The sequence below is a fragment of the Manacus candei genome, unplaced genomic scaffold (genome assembly GCF_025592945.1).
Source record: "Manacus candei isolate 608988 ecotype Guabito, Panama unplaced genomic scaffold, ASM2559294v1 h1tg000014l, whole genome shotgun sequence".
Classification (NCBI taxonomy): domain Eukaryota; kingdom Metazoa; phylum Chordata; class Aves; order Passeriformes; family Pipridae; genus Manacus; species Manacus candei.
In genome coordinates this window covers 35,377,447-35,391,010 of record NW_026138062.1, presented here as the reverse complement: position 1 = coordinate 35,391,010, position 13,564 = coordinate 35,377,447, and the positions used below count along the sequence as shown (strand labels likewise).

Below are 13,564 nucleotides of genomic sequence, written 5' to 3'. Positions count from 1 at the left end.
TGCCTGTGGATGCACTAGAGTCTTGCATAGGTCCATACTTTATTATTATATTGCAAAAGCAATAATAACATGATAAAATCAGAATATAGCATATTTTTATATACATACACGCAAATATAAGCTTTTTAATAGGTATTTTAATACAGATTTAGTCTTCAGGTTTATGTGAATTTTACAGCAAGCAGTAAGTATACCTCTACTTTTTAGTGTTTAGTCAAACATAGAAGTACATAGTGTTTTTTTACTAATTCATGTAACCACTCTTCTATCGCTTTCTTTTAGGAACCCAAGCTTTTTCTCTCAGAACTAAAGCTGAATGCTTCCCTTATGCTCCTCTGCTGATTTTCATCAAACATAGTCTGGTCTTCAGTGTTGCATGCTTTCAAAACCAGCTGGAAAAAAATGGCATCACTTCACACCTTCTGAGCAGTTGTATTGGAGGTGTAACAGCTGTAAAGTGAAACTTCAAAGAGCATCCTAGGAGAACCCTCAGAGTGGATTTATGACCTTTTGCATCTCTTCTTCTTTTCCCTCAGATTCTCAAAACATGTAGTGGAGTGAGCTTAGTAGTGTATGTAAATACAGCAAAAAATATAAACACTTGAGTGTGATTAGGTGGGTCTCTTAAATATGGCTACAGGTGTCAGAAGGCGTGGGACAAGAAGTTGCCAGTTATTCTGCTTGCAGATTTATGCATGCATTAAAATTCTTTTTTCTGCTGGTTCTAATTTTAAATCATTTTCCTGCTATTGAAGGACGTAAAAATTAAACATTTCTATTTATGCAAGGATCATCTATTGATAAACTGAAGCTTTTATTATATATTACATTATAGTCAATAAGCTAGTTTGGGGAGTTAAAGAATTAGCGTGTTACAGTATGTACGGTTAAAGTCCCCTTCATCCAATTCTTACATTTATGGGAGGTCACATTGTTCTGTTAAATATAGCAGGAGATTAAATTAGTTTTAGTTTAATGAAGGTCAGACATATAGATAGGGATGTTGTGTTTAATTGGTAGTCTCAGTATTTGAATACAGCACTTGTTGTTATAGCACGTAATTTTTGGATGTTGAAATAAGTATAATTAACTGTCACATCAAAATTTCCAACTATAGCAGGTGTGCCATGAAAGTATTAATACAGTGAGACTGTTAATAAGATTTTTTTATTAATGCATTCTTTTTAAAGGTCGAGCTTCATGGTGACCTAATTCGTTCATTTAGGAGTCCTTGTTTCATTCATGGCACTCTGTCCTTCTCACTGTAGTATTGTGTCAATTCAAATTTTCCACACTAAATATAAAACCTGATTCATAACTTTTTTTAAAAAAAATACCTCTGAATTAAATCCTCGAAGTTGTGTGTATGCCTAGTAAATTATCAACTCCCTGCAGTCAGTGCTGTAATTCTAAGATTTTTTAACAGCTATTTGTCATACCACATCCCAAACTACCATTTTTTGCAGCCATTTTTATCCTTAAGATAGTTTTTGCTTCTGTGGGTAATCCCAGTAACCTCTACTGATTCATTACATTCAGCAGGCTCAAACTTGCCAGTGATGAACTCTAGCAATTATTCCTTTCAAATACCCAGTGTGCCTTGACAAAAGTAAAGCAATCAGCAAAACAGATGCAAATTTGCAATAAATATTACTCATCTTTCCACACATGGTTTGTGTGGCAATGGAAATGTTGAGACAGTATTCATAATCCACTATGGAGAAAGACTTTTGCTTTGAAGCACATAGTAGAAGGTTGGACCTTCCTGCACAGGAATAGCTAAAGCCAGTCCAGGCAGCCATGGCAGGGAGATGCTTCAGCTCTTCGCCCGTGAGATTATTCATGTTTGCAAAAGTCATGAATAACAGTTATCAAGTGCAAACCAAAGTAAGTGAAGAAGTTACATGATTTTTTTGTTGTTGTTTGGTTTGGTTTTTTAAGTAGTGAATACCATCATTTGGTCACCGATGGAATAATGTGCAGTTATACAGTACAATTACTCAGCTAATTACTTTCAAGTATATATTTAAATACAAGTAGTTTTGAATAATTTCTTTGTAGACTTTCATACATTAAAGAAATTACAAAATATTATTTTTCACTACATGTGCATGAAGAGATGTGTGCTTCTTTGTATATACTTTGTAAATAAAAAAAAATCCAACATGCATTTCAGTATATGGCAAAATATTTTTGAACATATGCAGATTTCACCTTTCACAAATAACAGTTCTTTAAAAAGCTATGTTGAAAAGTTTTGCCAGCATCTGCCACAGTATGTTTTCCAATTGGAATTTAAACTTTATATAATTGCTTTTGTCCAGCAACTCTAGAGAAAGATACTCATTTTTTTTAAATGAGTGACAGATAGTGTGAGAGGAAATTGGGAGGAAAAAAATTAAGAGAGTCTTTTTAAATATATGTATATATTATGTATATACTTTTTTCCTTAATTTAACCAAATTGGTCTTTTGTATATTGCCTGTGGCAAGCAGTGTTGTACATGCCAATAGAAAACATACACTATCACTGCATTTAGACTGCCCACATATCACATCTAGGGACTTACAGTGCTGTTTTAAATACTCCTTTAACAAATGTAAATTAAAATCTTGTATAAATCGTTTTGTAATACTTTTTCTACTTGTGAATAAAATGTTACATGAACCAGTCTTGGTGTGTTGATCTCAAATTAATAATAGCATTTTATGCAAAGCTAGTGATCATTTATTTTGTTGTTTTTAGAATTCCATAATGGTGTAATTGTATTAAAGTTATGGTAGAATTTGGTACATCTTTGTCTTGAGGTCCTTGCTGTTTAAGAGTAGGATCATTCTTCAGGCTGGAGGACCGTAAGCACCACAGATTGCTGTCTGTATAATGTCTTTGAAAACAGAACCCAGTGCTCCTGCAGCAGGCTGTTTCAATAATGAGAGTAACTGTATTTTTGAAACAGGAAAGGAATCATGGCCCCTGATCAGTACCAACAGACCCAGCATTTGTGTTGCACTGCAGCTGCAGCCAAGAGTGGTTTCAAACCTTGGCTGAAGTAAGAGTGAATTAGAGAAAACTGATACGGAAGACTAATTACCTGTGATTATTTAGGCCATTTTTCAAACATTGTCCTGAATATTTTCATGTAAACCTTCTGGACAATGTTACTCAAATGGTTTACTGTACAATTTAAATGATTAAGAAAGGGATGGCATGATCTGACTGACAAAAGACTGAGAAGAAAGAATAATTTGATAATTGCATATAATTACATGACTTCTGGGAACTGAATCCAGATAAGGATGATAAAGCAAGGGTAGTTGTGCTGGAGTGTGGTAGCACTATTGGTTTTGGGGGGAAAGTTTGGGGAAAACTGAAAGCTGCTCTGTCCCTGTTGCTAGTTTAGTCTAGCAAATTTCACATTGCTGCTTCTCTGTGTATTGCTGTTATTTTTACAGTCTTTTAAGTATGTAATTCAGAGCTTAACTGGGGATCACCTTCCCAAAATAGCAAGGACTCCTTATACGCTGGTGCCATGTGCTGCACTCCTGAGTAGTCTTCTATTTGTTTTCTGCTGTGATTGTCAAAAATGGCAGCAGTCCACATCTCCAACCCACCTCATCATCCTTTTGGTTCACCTGAAATCTTGCAAGTCAGCACAGCAGCACATGTCATGTTTGGGAGTTTACTTTGTGTCAATACAAGTAGCTTCATGACTCTCAGCACTGCTAGGATGGCAATGGAGCACCCTGACAAAAATTAAAACAACAAAAACCAACCACAACAAAAAAAAACAACAAAAAAACAACAACAACAAAAAACCCAACCAAGAAATAAACAGGAATTGAAAAACAAGTATTTATTCTATTTTATCTGGAAACAAAGTACAGCTCAAAACACATTACATATATGACCACATAAGTTGCACAGACATTTGCTCATATCAGCTACTATATAAATGCAATTTTCTAGTGAAGGAACTTTTTAAAAGTCTACAAAAAAAACCTGGAACACCCATCCCAAAATCTTTTCCCTGCTCGCATTGTTTTTAAGTACAACAGTGTTTCCTGCCTTTTCTATGGGGTAGAGCAAGCTCTTAATCCAGTGCTCCTCATCCTACCAGGAGTTTGAGATCACGTGGCTATTCCCTTTGTTGTGGGCTCTTTGAGGGCCTTTGGTTTGCATTCCTATGAAGTCCCTCCAAGCAACAACGTTCATGCATTAAATTAATCCTCTCCCTGACTTTGGTGATGGAGGTTTAGATCACTACCTGCAGCACATTCCAGCACAGACACTGCTGCTTTGTTTGGCCCTTTTAAAGAAGGAGTATTGAAGGAGTGTGCAGCGTTTTATCAGGCATGGAGCAAGCTGAGGCTGGGCACTGCGGAGCAAAGCCACACAATGCACACTTTGTGCTGGCAGGGTGCAATTTAATCCATATTTAGTTTTGGCATGAGTGATGGTAAAACCCACTTGCTCTTCACATTACATGAGCCATTTTGATTATGTCTGATAAAGGTGCTTTCAATAGGGTAAAAATAATAGTGGGTGGATTTGCTAGGGAGCCTGCTGCTTTCCACAACAGCAGTGAATGATGGGATTAGAGGAAATGTTTTCTAATAGCATACTGATAGAGAGAATGGCAGACTGGGTGCACACTGAGGCTTCTAGCAAGCACCACAGCTTCAACCACAGGGTCAGCTCAGTAAGACAGTGGTTTTTCCCATCATTTGATTTTCTAAATCCTTATCACAGTTGAATTTTTTTTTTAATTTTTTTTTTGCCTACCTGACAAAGGGAGATTTGGCTTGTTCAAAAGGTTATAAATGACATTTTTCTAAAGCATTGGTGGAAAAGCAGACAAAAAAAGAAGACAGTTTTTAGAAAGTGCTTACCCCGAGCCTCAGTCTTTGTGGAGTTTTCCATTTCTTCTGCCCAGGTCCTGGTCTCAGTTTGGGGATGGACAATTCACATGCTATTTAGTATGCAAAAATTCCCCTTAGTATAGCAGCTAATATACCAAAAGCTAGTTTGTAACCAGCAGTTTAAGGGAGAGCACTGATTTAAAACTTGCAAAAAATTAAACCATCATAATTCAAGAAATCTTGATTTGTCCCATATCTATATCAGACAGTTCATTGGAGCATAATGATAAACATACATAAATACAGAATGTGTATGTGTGCCTGAAGATACATTCTACATTAGAATAAAATAATAAACCAGTCCCCTTGCACATGACCTGAGGCAGGGCATTGTCCGGGTCAGTTGGTATTTTTATTCCCAAATTCTTAAACATAAGGAAATTACAGAACACTGTGGACCAATTCAGGTGAGACCTATACACTATACAAGCATTTGTTCTGCATGTGGCAGAGTTTACAAAATGAATTGAGAACTTTTTAGAAAATATCAAAGGCCCTGTTTCAATTTTTTAAAATGCCTTTCAGCCCAGGAATCCAAGTGCCCTCAACATTTCACAGGTTCACATACGGGAGCCTTAGAAAAAAAAAATTACTACAAAGACCTACAGCCCTTATGCTATGGTTCCCTTCCAGGATTTTTAGAGCTGCAGTTTCTTGCTCTTCAATGGATACTGGAATATTCACTGAGTGAATGCAACTTCTCCACCGGGAGAAGTGCATGCACATCTGTAAAAGGGATGTTTAAGAGAACAATATTGAACAAAGCAGGAACAAGAGAGAAAAATAAGAAAATAAGAATAATGAGAAAAGTATATCTAGCTTTTAGTGCAACAAAAAAAAGAGCAAAAAAGGGCCATTACATTGCCAAAGTAAAGCTCTAGTTTACAGGCACCTTACTTCTCTAACTTCATGTTCACTTAAACACACATCAACTCTGCACCTGTCCAAAGCCAAACCAGGAAGATCTGGAATCAGCAGAGTAACAGGGTTTACTGCACCAATTTTGTCCATATGTTGCCTATTGCTTTCTTGTATATTTATGTTTATTCCTGCAACATATGGTAGCTGAGTTTAACCTGAGGAAATTCAACAGCAATGCCCATTTGTTTGGCCATTTGTTGTCTCTTTGTTGCAAGAGAAAAGAGAAAGTTTTTTTACCATCCTGGTATTGTTTTATGTTGTTAGATACAACAATAGCTGTGTTCCTTTATCATAGTTTCAGCTTTATTAAACCTTATTCCTGAGGATGTTCAATAATTAAAGTTAAGGGGACACTGCACTTGTGCAAAAATGAGAATTTCTTTCTGACTGAGATACTAAAACACAACCATAATATTCCAGCAAATAACACTTCCAGTACCTTTTGTCAAAATTCATCACAGTTTTTTGATATTTTGAGACAAAAATAGTCAAAAATCCTTGACTGAAAAAATTTACATACCATGAAAAAGTGTTGTGAAAACTCTCATAAGGGTGTTTTCTCCAGGAAGGTTTGTGCAGCTACTCTCCATGTTAAACCCTCAATAAACTGAAATCCTCAGTTTAAATTCTATCTTTAAATATACTTTAAACTTTGGTGGATTTGTTGGTTACTCAAGGAGGACTAATCAATTTTTTGTGGGTAAGAACCACCTCGAAGTTATTTTCATACACTGGTTTTTAACTCGCAGAACAGATGGACTCAGGCAGAAGAAACTCTAAATCCTTTACATCATAAAATGCCTATTGTATAGATGGGTTAAAAAAAGTATGCAAAAGAGGGTTCAGACCTCTCTCTCATTAGTTCCATGAGAGAGACTATGGGACCTGCAGGGAAGAGCTCAAGAATGCCACAAATTACATCTCCTGTGGCTTTCAACAACAAATATATGGCGCTGGAGTTTACTCAAGGTGTTGGCAAGTGCTGTAGTAGGGATTCCTGAAAAATATCTGAGTGCCAGATATGTTTACTAATACGTGGAATGTAATTGAGGAGGTCTCGTTGCATTTACAGCCCAGATGCTTTTAACTTTTCCTAGAAAAGAAATCTTTTTATTGCCTTTCTGCAGTTAGTGGACTGGGGGCAGCAGGGGAAACAGCAACAGCTGCAGAAGCCAGGGGAGAGCAGGGTGCAAGCACTGACACACCCAGCACTACAGCCTCTCATAGCTGACCTCCCTCTGCAAGTCTCCAAGCTGTGCAGAATTTAGCTGCAAAAGTGCTTGGAAGCCTAAAAATCCCCAAAGATGCAATATTGCACCTTTTGCAGATGTATTAGTGTTGTAACTGCAGTGGCTGAAAGAGGTACGTAAAAAGAAATTAATATCATCTGTTAGCTGAGGGGGTGAACCAAAAATAATTAAAAGTTGTGGGCTCAAGGCCTCCTTGGATCTGCTTTCTAATGTTTGCTTGCACACTTTGCATCCAGTTAAAGGTCTACAGCTGCTGCAGCTCCTCTGAGGATGCTCCTGCAGTTATTACCTGACCTTAGGGAGCAGAAGTTGCTTTCAGTTTGGTCTTGTTATACTCCATGCTGCAAGAGCTGCATGGTTTAAATGCCTGATGATCTGTGTCCTTTTCCTAATTACCTAATTTTTTGGAACAACAACAACAACAAAGCAAAACAACAACAACAGCAAAAGAAAACCAAACCAAACCAACAACAACCAAAAAACTGTGTTCGGATTTTGCTTAACTTGTATTACTCGCAAGTTTCCCATAATAAGATTGATTTCATTTTCTCATGGAAAAGAAATGCAGATACCCTAATGCCACCCAGAAAATGGCTCTGGAACCAGCTGCTGATTCATGCTCTCTGCTGCTCTGTCCCTTGGCCCAGTAACCAGGCCTGAAAAAAAAACCAAAAAACAATACCTCTTTGAGCAGAGCAACCCCAACCAACACCATAAACTCAGTCTTTAAAAATATGCTGTTGAACCACTGCCTATGGATAGAAGAAAAAGAAAGAAAGAAGGAAAGAAAAGAAAGAAAAAGAAAGAAAGAAAGAAGGAAAGAAAACAAAGAAAGAGAAAGAAAGAAAAAGAAAGAAAGAAACCGCGTGAAAAATTATACTGGAGCATCATTCAGCAAAATTTCCATTTGTGCATTAAAAGCTTAACTGAATAACCTTGGGCTGCATGGGAAGACAAATAGGAAAGGAAACTCTTCTGATGGTTACAATTGCCCTGCCCTTCAAGCATACCAGGCATTTTATCTTCTTAGTCTTCATAAAAAATCCATTTTGTGAAGAAAACATCCTGCATTTACTGTTTATTCTTTACACAGGAGGATTTGCCCTCCCCAGTGTCAGAAACAGTGACACACAACACTCACACTGAAGTCTCTTTCCACTCAGGAAAGGGATGTCTCTCTTTCTTATCCCTTCTCCTCCTGTTTTGTGGGTCTTTCCTCCTACCTGTCTGCCTTATTTATCACTGCTGCAATTTTCAGGTATTTGTTTGCCTTCTTTCCTCCAGGCCTATGTTTTGCAGTCTCCTGCCTCAACTACCTGGTCTGCTCCCCCATTGCCACTGGAAAACAGAATCCTGGGTTCAATTTCATGAACTTGGAAGATGTAGCACAAGCAGAGGAAATAAAGGTGAGAGAAGCAAAGGGACCCAACAACAGTGTATGAACGCTGTCCTGTGCAGCACTGGGTAAAGCTTGCTTTTGGAAAGGCAGAGACCTCAAATTCAAAGCCAATCTACCCAGGATTTTATTTGGCTGCATTCCTATCTGTGGAAAGCTGCTTCTAAAACAGAATATACTGGTTAAGTGCTTAAAATGGTGATTTCAAAGCACATGCCCTAATCAGGATTTTTCTGCCACAACCCTCTATAAAAACTAAAGACGAGGAACTGGACACAGCAGGAAGAGAGACAGCTATCCATGACAGTCTGTAAAAATTGCTGATAACAGGAGTTACCCTAGAGTGCCGCAAAAAACAAAAAAAAATCTCTATTGAAAAGATTACAAGCAGGACAGTTGGGAAGTATGATGGTTTAAACTGACTGGAAACACAAAGCTGCCTTCTTTCTTGGCCCAGAACAGTCACTTTCTCTTCCCTGAGATAATCTTACCACAAAATATTACAGCAAACTAAACAATCCTTCATATCAGATCTACTTTACACACCTGGTGTTCGACTCAATTTCCTAAATGAGTGAGTCAGAGCAGGTTGGGCTGACCTGTAAGCAAAGACACAGGAGGCCATTCCCTCCTGTTCACTTATGTTGGTGGAAACAGCATCAACAGAGCAAAGGAGTTACTGCAGAATTAGTCTCCTGATTAGAACTCCTAGTTATAAACCAGCCCAAATCACAAACAAATTATTTGTTTATATTTAGTTCAAGAGAAATTATTTTGACATTAATGTTTTAAAACACTTTAAAAACTTAAGAACAGCAAGGTGGAAGAGGTGGAACAAAGAATCCAATCTATTTGGACTGAAACAAGCAAGAGACCCCAGAGGCACTGGGAGGGGATGCCTGGGTAGAGGAATACCTACCCACTCCCTGCAGGCTTGATGACAGCACTCTACTCTCATCTCAGATCCTCACCTCTTCAACCTCACCAGCTCTTGCTGGTGAACGGATCAAATGTAAATGACAGAATTATACATTTTTATATTACGCTGTTACAATCTTTACATTTTTTTATGGAAGAAATCTATAGGGCCCTAAAATGGGGGCTTTCAAGAGCCCCTTCAAATCCTAATCAGGGCTGGGATCTGGCTGATCCGATCCCTCTGCAGCTCCTCATCTGCCTCTAGCAAACACAAAAGCAATGCTGTGGCCATCACACACACCAGCTCCTCTGTCTGTCCCTGCAGCAGGAGCAACAGTGTATTACATTGACATCTGTCCATCTCTTTGCTTTTGCAAAGTGTTTTGTTGGTGTTTGCTCAAAGTTTTCTGCTGAGTGAATGGCTTCTACACAGGAAACATGCACTACATTGCAATATCCTGCCATACTCTGAAATGTGGCATCAAAGGAGTATTTGAACTCAGTCTGTTTGGCTCTACTTCTTTATTACGTGATGGAGTGGGAAACTGCAAACTAGTTTCAATGACTGAGTCTTTTTCTTAGCACAGCTTGTGGACCTCCAGCAGCTGAAGAATATATTCCTGTCTGCAATTAATTTATTAGTTTGTGGTATATGAAAACCCAGATAGATTCAGGAATGGATGAAAATGTTGCCACCATCATGCTGCAAGCTCTTCCAGTGCTATTCTGGATAGGGATTTTTTGTAACAGCTTTTTTGGGGGGATCCCAGCTGAGGACCTATCTATCATCTCTTTATAACATCTACAAAGTGGGCACTGACATGCTCCTTCTGGCTGAGACGGCTCTGTGCGGAGCCCTGAGTTCGAACCAGGCTAAAGAAGTCCCTGCTGGTACACTGTCCAGTAGAAAAACAGAGAGTGCACCAGGAAGAGACCCAAGAGGAGAAGATGATGAAGGAAGCTGTGACTGGCCTTGTAAGGCCCACTTTATCTTTTGAGTGGGCCAAATTCAGAGGTGATGAGTAAAGGATGGCAAAGTTTCAGATACAGCAAGTGTGGATGTAAAAATTGGTGTAACGGGAATGATTTTAAAGTTAAGGAGCCCAGAAGGATGTGTAAATCACACGAGCCTAGACTCACCCCTGAACTTGGTGCAATACCTGGAAAGCTAATTTACCATCTGTTTGCTTTCAGCAGAGCTACAAGGAAGGTTTGTAACACCTTGCTCCAATGAGCAGTCCATGCTGGGCAGCACCTAAACTGCCTGAGTTGGAGCAAGGGCAGGTCACAATCTAGTTCTGGCTTTTGCTAGAACTGGCCCAGGGACTTTGAGATCTGTCATCTTCTCTTTCTGAATTAGTGTCTGTGAGCACAGGGAGTACTAACTGGCAGAAGAGACATCGCTTTTCTAACAAAGGCACCATCAAAGGCTGAGGAAGGGCACATGTGCCAATCAAAATATACTGGACTATGAACTGAAACTGTACAAGCCTCCCCTTAACTTTCTTTGCATAGAAAGGAGCACTATGCAGCCCAGCTGACTGCAGCACCCATCCTGGGTGCAACATGCAGATCCATATGCCTCACTCCTCTCTTCATTCTTTTCCTGCCTGCAGGTCTGGCTGCAAAATTCAGCCTCACCTCCTGTCCACATGGGCCCAGCAGCACTGTACGTGAAACCCAAGCCCAAAAGCTGCCCCCACTTCTGTTTTTTTGCACACTTGCCTTCAGTAGCAAAACAAATGCTCTGCAAGAAACCATCTTTAGCACAGCACATGTCCAGTTAGAAATCCCAGTCCACTGCTCTGTGCTTGTCCCTTGCCAGTGTGTCAGCACTGATGCCCTTCTGGGTACATCACAGACCTCGCCAGGTAATTGGTGTGTAATGCACACAGGGCACACCCACTGGTGCAGATAGAAGACAGTATTTTTACCTTCACCTTCCAGAGACAAACACAGCCTCCACTGTGTGTGCCACAGCCTCACCGGCGGCATAGGGCCCATCAGTGCATGGGGGCAAAGGCAAACCCCCTAGCTAGGGCTGCTTTCTGCTGTCACAAAACTGATCCTTTTTTCCCCACACAGCTCTATGGCATTTGTTCACAGGCTGAATTAGCCCACTGGGAGTCGCACCATGGCTCAGCCCAGCAGCTCCAGGCACCCTGAGGCACCTGTGGCAGAAGATGGTGCTCTGCACTTGGGAGGCTACTAGGATAGATCCCCCAAGGGCCACAGTGAGGTAGAAAAGCAGTACTGGGGAGGGGACTTGGTCCCTTGGCATCAGTGTGTCACACCAGTGCTCCTCTTCCACTTTAATTAAGCAAAAGTGAAGTCTCAAGTAGATCTGGACAAGGAGGGAGGATTCCAAACACTGCAGAGAGCTGGTGTAGCCAGCAGCCAACTCAGTGCAGCACTGAAGGGTGGAAGCTGTGGGAAGGTGAAACAGATTCATCAGCAAAACCAAAGGGGAGGAGAGCACAAGATGCAACACAGGATATTCAAAACTAAAGATCAGCTAAAGAAGGTAAACAGATCTTAGAAAAAAGTAAAATGTGTATCATGCCAGCTAGGAACATATGCAGACAGTGACATGGGCTTTCTCTGTATAAACATTTCTGAAAGCACTTTTAAAGTAAGTCTGACTCAGGTACACAGGTGATTTACATGTTTCCAGTCAAAATAAAAGTTCTTCAAGTTTTCTTGGCTGGATTCAGCAAGGTTTAATTCCCTCTTCAGAGCTTTTTGAATTCCTTCTTGAATGAACACATTTCAGTTCAAAACAACTTGTAAGAACACACTTCCCAATCCCCAAATTCAGAAAGGCAGCTGAGGGAGTGCACTTGAGTGCCTGCCTGCAGCAAGCATCTTCATCACAACGACTGTGATGGCTCCAGTGGGACCAGCTTGCAGTAATGGACCTTTAATTACGTACTCCTTTGCTGGCTGATCCCACCTCACTGGTCTATAGCGAACAGCTCAGACTTGCAACTATAATTTAAATACTGCAAACTTCCAGCTGAGCCAGCCAACAACTATTGTCATTTGGTATGTCATAGTTACTGTGAAGAGGGATGCCCACTTCAGCATCCCTCTTCTGGGAGACAGAGAAGAAGTAAACTAGACTCAGGCCCACAGGAAAAGCAATGGAAGACATTAACATGCTTGAGGCATTAACACTATGACTGTGCTGCTGAGCAGCTCAGCCAATCCTCCAGGCACAACCCTCTCATAGAAAATCCACCAACTACTGACAATTTCATCCCCTCTGTGTCGCCAGTTCCCAGTTTCTTATGGACATCTTCCAGTCCCTGCACAAGGGATGGCAATTCAGCAGCCCCACTGATGATGATCCTGAAAATGGAGTAAGATATGGATGCCACAGCTGCTGCCAAACACTCCAGCACTCCTGAAGAGTAAGAAAATACCAGTTTGGCTGCCACAGGCCCTGCCAAGAGATGTTAAGGGACTACTAATAGCCACAAATGACCTCTGGGCGTATTAACAGTACTTCCTTCCACTGTGAGCTGGTTTATTCACATTTGAATTGATTAGAGATTCATCTATGGACACTCGTTTGTTGGCTGCCCCTGCAGCTGAAACCACATCTGGATCTTGCTGGCAGGTGCCAGCAGCCTGTTGGCAGCGTGCTGTCGGCCAGCCCTTGGACAAGCAGGAAAATGATGCCTTCTTGAGGATTCAGGAAGGAGAAACTTGGATCAGCCACCTCATTTCATCACCTGAGTATGTTGCTACCGTAGAAATACTCCTACTAGACACATTGGTACTCATCTACCATGTGCTTTTTCTAGCAGATGGGACTTGTCCTGTCCCAGTCTGTTCAGGGATGGTCCATGTGATCCACAGCATGCCTGCAGCCAACTGCAGCTAGTTGGGCTGCTCACCCAAGGTGCATCCACAAAGCATGTCTGCAGCTCTTCTTATCCTTTACATTCTTTTCTATGTTTAGGAGATTCACGTGTACATAACAGCTAGGAAAAGGGAAAGGAAGTGGGTAAGCAAAAGAAAGGACAGGCAAGCAAATATTAAGAGAAAATCTGGGTTCACGAATCCTTTGGGACTGTCAACAAGTCACAGGGAGGTGCTATGGGAGCAGCTAAAACAATGAGGGTATGACCGCAGCTGTATTTACAGAGGTTCTG

General features: G+C 40.4%; 1 protein-coding gene across 3 annotated transcripts in view; it reads left to right on the top strand.

Moving 5' to 3' along the window:
* The window catches only part of TNFRSF19 (TNF receptor superfamily member 19), a 59,546-nt gene extending 56,856 nt beyond the window's left edge, over positions 1-2,690 (top strand). For all 3 annotated transcript variants that reach the window (XM_051780121.1, XM_051780122.1, XM_051780123.1), the window contains one exon: positions 283-2,690. The gene's annotated coding sequence lies outside the window, so the exon portion shown is untranslated. The remainder of the gene's footprint in view (positions 1-282) is intronic.
* Positions 2,691-13,564: the final 10,874 nt, after the last annotated feature.